The sequence below is a fragment of the Arachis stenosperma genome, chromosome 3 (assembly GCF_014773155.1).
Source record: "Arachis stenosperma cultivar V10309 chromosome 3, arast.V10309.gnm1.PFL2, whole genome shotgun sequence".
NCBI lineage: Eukaryota > Viridiplantae > Streptophyta > Magnoliopsida > Fabales > Fabaceae > Arachis > Arachis stenosperma.
In genome coordinates, this window is record NC_080379.1 from 11135171 (window position 1) to 11141840 (window position 6670).

Consider the following 6670-nt stretch of genomic DNA (forward strand, 5'->3'; position numbering starts at 1 on the left):
TTGGTGTCAATTGCATGCATTCATTCATATGTCTTAAGGATCTTCAAATAATTCTTGATGATTTCTTACTCTGATCTTTGAATTCTTTTGACTTGAGTGTTTATGTGTCTCATATAGTGTCAGTAGTATACAAACTGCTAAGTTTGGTGTCTTGCATGCATTGTTATTTGATTCTTGTTGCATTTTGATTATTAAAAATCCAAAAATATTTTTTAAGTTGTGTCTTTTCAAGTCAATAATACAAAGAATTGAAGATTCTGAACATGCTACAGAGGAATTATACAGAAAAAGTTGGGCGTTCAAAACACCCAGTGAAGAAGGACAGACTGGCGTTTAAACGCCAGCCAGGGTACCTGGTTGGGCGTTTAACGCCCAAAAAGGGTGCATTTTGGGCGTTAAACGCCAGAATGGATACCATTCTGGGCGTTTAACGCCAGGATGGCAAAGGGGGAAGATTTTGTTTTTCAAATCAATTTTTTTTCAAGTTTTCAAAGTTTTTCAAAATCAAATCTTTTTCAAATCATATCCTTTCAATCAAATGTTTTCAAAATCAATTTCTTTCCTTTTTCAAAGATACTTGCTAACAATTAATGATTTGATTGAAAATCTCAAGTATATTGCATTTTCTGTTGAGAAAGGTTTAATGTTTGAATCATATCTTTTCTTGTTAGGCAAGTAATTAATCAAATCTTTTTAAAATTGTTTTCAAATCAAATCTTTTTAAAATTATTTTCAAATCATATCTTCTCAATCACATCTTTTTCAAAATAAGTTTTCAATCAAATCTTTTTAATTTCTAATTTCAAAATCTTTTTCAAAAATCACTTGATTTCTTTTCCACTTTGAATTTTCGAAAATTATCAATCAGTTTTTCAAAATGTTTTCAAACTTTTTAATTTAATTTTTGAAAATTCTCTTCCCTCCTTCCCACATCCTTCTATTTATGGAGTACTACTCCTTCTTAATGCACAACTCGAACTCTATCTAATCAAGTTCGAATTCTTCTATCTCCTTCTTCTATTTTTCTTTTCCTCTGACACCTCAAGGAATCTCTATACTGTGACATAGAGGATTCCACATTTTCTTGTTCTCTTCTCTTTCATATGAGCAGGAGCAAAGACAAAGGCATTCTTGTTGAAGCTGACCCTGAACCTGAAAGGACCTTAAAGCGAAAGCTAAGAGAAGCTAAGGCACAACTCTCTGTACAGGACCTGACCGAATTCTTCAAGGAAGAAGAAGACATGGCAGCCGAAAACAACAACAATGCCAACAATGCAAGGAAGGTGCTGGGTGACTTTACTGCACCTACTCCCGACTTCTATGGGAGAAGCATCTCTATCCCTGCCATTGGAGCAAACAACTTTGAGCTTAAGCCTCAATTAGTTTCTCTAATGCAACAGAATTGCAAGTTCCATGGACTTCCAATGGAAGATCCTCATCAGTTTTTAGCTGAGTTCTTGCAAATCTGTGACACAGTCAAGACTAATGGGGTTGACCCTGAGGTCTACAGACTGATGCTATTCCCTTTTGCTGTAAGAGACAGAGCTAGAATATGGTTGGACTCACAACCTAAAGATAGCCTGGACTCTTGGGAAAAGCTAGTCAATGCCTTCTTGGCAAAGTTCTTTCCACCTCAAAAATGGAGTAAGCTTAGAGTGAAAGTCCAAACCTTTAGACAGAAGGATGGAGAATCCCTCTATGAAGCTTGGGAAAGATACAAACAATTAATCAGAAAATGTCCCTCAGACATGCTTTCTGAATGAAGCATCATAGGTATTTTCTATGATGGTCTCTCTGAACTATCCAAGATGTCTTTGGATAGCTCTGCTGGAGGATCTCTTCATCTGAAGAAGACGCCTACAGAGGCTCAGGAACTAATTGAGATGGTTGCAAATAACCAATTCATGTACACTTCTGAAAGGAATCCTGTGAACAATGGGACTAATCAGAAGAAAGGAGTTCTTGAGATTGACACTCTGAATGCCATTTTGGCTCAGAATAAAATATTGACTCAACAAGTCAATTTGATTTCTCAAAGTCTGTCTGGAATGCAAAATGCACCTGGCAGTACTAAGGATGCTTCATCTGAGGAAGAAGCTTATGATCCTGAGAACCCTTCAATGGAAGAGGTGAATTACCTAGGAGAACCCTATGGAAACACCTATAATTCTTCATGGAGAAATCACCCAAATTTCTCATGGAAAAACCAAGAGAGACCTCAACAAGGTTTCAATAACAATAATGGTGGAAGAAACAGGTTTAGCAATGGCAAGCCTTTTCCATCATCTTCTCAGCAACAGACAGAGAATTCTAAGCAGAACCCCTCTGACTTAGCAACCATGGTCTCTGATCTAATCAAAACCACTCAAAGTTTCATGACTGAAACAAGGTCCTCCATTAGGAATTTGGAGGCACAAGTGGGACAGCTGAGCAAGAAAGTTACTGAACTCCCTCCTAGTACTCTCCCAAGTAATACAGAGGAAAATCCAAAAGGAGAGTGCAAAGCCATAACCATGGCCGAATATGGAGAGGAAAGAGAGGAGGTGGACGCCACTGAGGAAGACCTCAATGGGCGTGCACCAACCTCCTCTGATTTCCCCAATGAGGAACCATGGAAATCTGAGGCTCAAAATGAGACCATAGAGATTCCATTGGACTTACTTCTGCCTTTCATGAGCTCTGATGAGTATTCTTCCTCTGAAGAGGATGAGTATGTCACTGAAGAGCAAGTTGCTAAATACCTTGGAGCAATCATGAAGCTAAATGACAAGTTATTTAGAAATGAGACTTGGGAAGATGAACCTCCTTTGCTCACCAGAGAACTGGATGACTTGTCTAGGCAGAAATTACCTCAAAAGAGACAAGATCCTGGGAAGTTTTCCATACCTTGTACCATAGGCACCATGACCTTCAAGAAGGCCCTGTGTGACTTAGGGTCAAGTGTGAACCTCATGCCTCTCTCTGTAATGGAGAAGTTGGGGATCTTTGAGGTACAAGCTGCAAGAATCTCATTAGAGATGGCAGACAATTCAAGAAAACAAGCTCATGGACTTGTAGAGAATGTTTTGGTAAAAGTTGAAGACCATTACATCCCTACTGATTTCATAGTCCTAGAGACTGGGAAGTGCATGGATGAATCCATCATCCTTGGCAGACCCTTCCTAGCCACAGCAAAGGCTGTGATTGATGTTGATAGAGGTGAACTGATCATTCAAGTGAATGAAAAATCCTTGGTGTTTAAGGCTCAAGGATATCCCTCTGTCACCATGGAGAAGAAGCATGAAGAGCTTCTCTCAAATCAGAGACAAGCAGAGCCCCCACAGTCAAACTCTAAGTTTGGTGTTGGGAGGCCACAACCAAACTCTAAGTTTGATATTGAACCCCCACATTCAAACTTTAAGTTTGGTGTTGGGAGGTTCCAACATTGCTCTGAGTATCTGTGAGGCTCCATGAGAGCTCTCTGTCAAGCTATTGACATTAAAGAAGCGCTTGTTGGGAGGCAACCCAATGATTATACTTTATATATTTTCTTTTGTTATTTTATGTTTTTTGTAGGTTGATGATCATAAGAAGTCACAAAATCCATTGAAAAAGCAAAAACAAAATGAAAAACAGGAAGAAAAATAGCACACCCTGGAGGAAGAATTCACTGGCGTTTAAACGCCAGTGAGGCTAGCAGTTGGGCGTTTAATGCCCAGTCTGGCACCCTTCTGGGCGTTTAACGCCAGAAAGGGGCACCAGACTGGCGTTAAACGCCAGAAAAGGGCAAGAACCTGGCGTTAAACGCCAGGAATGGGCACCAGCCCGGCGTTTAACGCCAGAAATGACTCAAAACGTGATTTTGAGCAACATTTGGTGCAGGGATGACTTTTCCTTGACACCACAGGATCTGTGGACCCCACAGGACCCCCACCAACCCCACCACCACCCTCTCTCTTCTTCCCCCATTCACCAATCACCTCAATACCTCTTCCCCAAAAACCCTTCACCTATCAAATCCCATCTTTCTCTTTACCACTCACATCCATCCTTTACAAAACCCCACCAACCTCACCCTTCAAATTCAAACCACTTTCCCTCCCAAACCCACCCATAATGGCCGAACTCCATCCCCCTTCTCTCCTATAAATACCCTTCTTCACTCCTTTATTTTTACACAACCTAAACACCACTTCTCCCCTTCTTTGGCCGAATACAAAGCCATCCCCTTCTCCCTCATTTCTTCTTCTTCTACTATCTTCTTTCTTCTTTTGCTCGAGGACGAGCAAACATTTTAAGTTTGGTGTGGTAAAAGCATTGCTTTTTGTTTTTCCATAACCATTTATGGCATCCAAGGCCGGAGAAACCTCTAAAAAGAGGAAAGGGAAGGCAAAAGCTTCCACCTCCGAGTCATGGGAGATGGAGAGATTCATCTCAAGGGTGCATCAAGACCACTTCTATGAAGTTGTGGCCTTGAAGAAGGTGATCCCTGAGGTCCCCTTTTCACTCAAAAAGGGTGAATATCCGGAGATCCGCCATGAGATCCGAAGAAGAGGTTGGGAAGTGCTTACCAACCCCATTCAACAAGTCGGAATCTTGATGGTTCAAGAGTTCTATGCCAATGCATGGATCACCAAGAACCATGATCAAAGTGTTAACCCAAATCCAAAGAATTATCTCACTATGGTTCGGGGGAAATACTTGGATTTTAGTCCGGAAAGTGTAAGGTTGGCATTCAATTTGCCCATGATGCAAGGAGATGAACATCCTTACACTAGAAGGGTCAACTTTGATCAAAGGTTGGACCAAGTCCTCACAGTCATATGTGAAGAGGGCGCACAATGGAAGAGAGATTCAAGAGGCAAGCCGGTTCAATTGAGAAGGCATGACCTCAAACCCGTGGCTAGAGGATGGTTGGAGTTCATTCAACGCTCAATCATTCCCACTAGCAACCGGTCCGAAGTTACTCTAGACCGGGCCATCATGATTCATAGCATCATGATTGGAGAAGAAGTGGAAGTTCATGAGGTTATAGCCCAAGAACTCTATAAAGTGGCGGACAAGTCTTCCACCTTGGCAAGGCTAGCCTTTCCTCATCTCATTTGTCACCTCTGTTATTCAGTTGGAGTTGACATAGAAGGAGACACCCCCATTGATGAGGATAAGCCCATCACCAAGAAAAGGATGGAGCACACAAGAGACCCCTCTCATCAAGAGATCCCTGAGATGCCTCAAGGGATGCACTTTCCTCCACAAAATTATTGGGAGCAAGTAAACATCTCCCTAGGAGAATTGAGTTCCAACATGGGACAACTAAGGGTGGAGCATCAAGAACACTCCATCATCCTTCATGAAATTAGAGAAGATCAAAGAATCATGAGAGAGGAGCAACAAAGACAAGGAAGAGACATTGAGGAGCTCAAGCACTCCATAGGATCTTCAAGAGAAAGAAAGAGCCGCCATCACTAAGGTGGACCCGTTCTTTAATTTCCTTGTTCTTTATTCTTCTGTTTTTCGAATTTTATGCTTATGTTTATCCATGTTTGTGTCTTGTGATCATTAGTGTCTTAGTGTCTATGCCTTAAAGTTATGAATGTCCTATGAATCCATCACCTTTCTTAAATAAAAACGTGCTTAATTGAAAAAGAAAGAATTGCATGAATTTTGAATTTTATAACAGTTTAATTATTTTGATGTGGTGGCATTACTTTTGTTCTCTGAATGTATGCTTAAACAGTGCATATGTATCTTGAATTTGTGGTTTATGAATGTTGGCTCTTGAAAGAATGATGAAAAAGGAGACATGTTACTGAGGATCTGAAAAATCATTAAAAATGATTCTTGAAGCAAGAAAAAGCAGTGAATACAAAAAAGAGAGGAAGCAAGCGAAAAAAAAAACCGAAGAAAAAAAAAAGAAGAGAAAGAAAAGAGAAAGAAAAGAAAGAAAAGAAAAAAAAGAAAGAAATAAAGTTGTGATCCAAGGCAAAAAGAGTGTGCTTAAGAACCCTGGACACCTCTAATTGGGGACTTTAGCAAAGCTGAGTCACAATCTGAAAAGGTTCACCCAATTATGTGTCTGTGGCATGTATGTATCCGGTGGTAATACTGGAAGACAGAGTGCTTTGGGCCACGGCCAAGACTCAATAAGTAGCTGTGTTCAAGAATCATCATACTTAACTAGGAGAATCAATAACACTATCTGGATTCTGAGTTCCTAAAGAAGCCAATCATTCTGAGTTGCAAAGGATAGAGTGAGATGCCAAAACTGTTCAGAGGCAGAAAGCTAAAAGCCCCGCTCATCTAATTAATACTGATCTTCATAGATGTTTTTGGAATTCATTGCATATTCTCTTCTTTTTATCTTATTTGATTTTCAGTTGCTTGAGGACAAGCAACAATTTAAGTTTGGTGTTGTGATGAGCGGATAATTTATACACTTTTTGGCATTGTTTTTAGTATGTTTTTGATATGATCTAGTTAGTTTTTAGTATATTTTTATTAGTTTTTAGCTAAAATTCACTTTTCTGGACTTTACTATGAGTTTGTGTGTTTTTCTGTGATTTCAGGTATTTTCTGGCTGAAATTGAGGGACCTGAGCAAAAATCTGATTCAGAGACTAAAAAGGACTGCAGATGCTGTTGGATTCTGACCTCCCTGCACTCGAAGTGGATTTTCTGGAGCTACAGAAGCC

At 40.0% G+C, this 6670-nt stretch overlaps 1 non-coding gene across 1 annotated transcript; it reads right to left on the bottom strand.

Moving 5' to 3' along the window:
- Window positions 1-1646: 1646 nt before the first annotated feature.
- Window positions 1647-1754, bottom strand: LOC130971135 (small nucleolar RNA R71). The gene has a single exon (XR_009082367.1). It is a non-coding gene; the product is annotated as a small nucleolar RNA R71 (small nucleolar RNA).
- Between the last annotated feature and the right edge of the window lie 4916 nt (window positions 1755-6670).